Below are 393 nucleotides of genomic sequence, written 5' to 3'. Positions count from 1 at the left end.
GAGTAGAATGAGGATGAGGATGAGGATAGGATGAGGAGGAGGATGAGCATAGGATGAGAAAGAGAATGAACAGGAGGATAGGATGAGGAAGAGGATGAGGATGAGGATGAGGATAGGATGAGGAAGTGAATTAGAATGAGGACAGCATGAGGAGGAGGATGAGGATGAGGATAGGATGAGGATGAGGAAAAGGATGAGGTTAGGATGAGGACGAGAATGAGAATGAGGATGAGGATGGGGATAGGATGAGGAGTAGAATGAGGATGAGGATGAGGACGAGAATGAGGAAGAGGATAGGATGAGGATGAGGACGGTGATAGGATGAGGATGAGGATAGGATAAGGATGAGGATGAGGATGAGGATGAGGATAGGATAAGGATGAGGATGAGGAT

Source organism: Lupinus angustifolius, chromosome LG03, assembly GCF_001865875.1.
Source record: "Lupinus angustifolius cultivar Tanjil chromosome LG03, LupAngTanjil_v1.0, whole genome shotgun sequence".
Classification (NCBI taxonomy): Eukaryota; Viridiplantae; Streptophyta; class Magnoliopsida; order Fabales; family Fabaceae; genus Lupinus; species Lupinus angustifolius.
The sequence above is the reverse complement of the archived record's forward strand: the minus strand, read 5'-3'. Positions refer to the sequence as shown.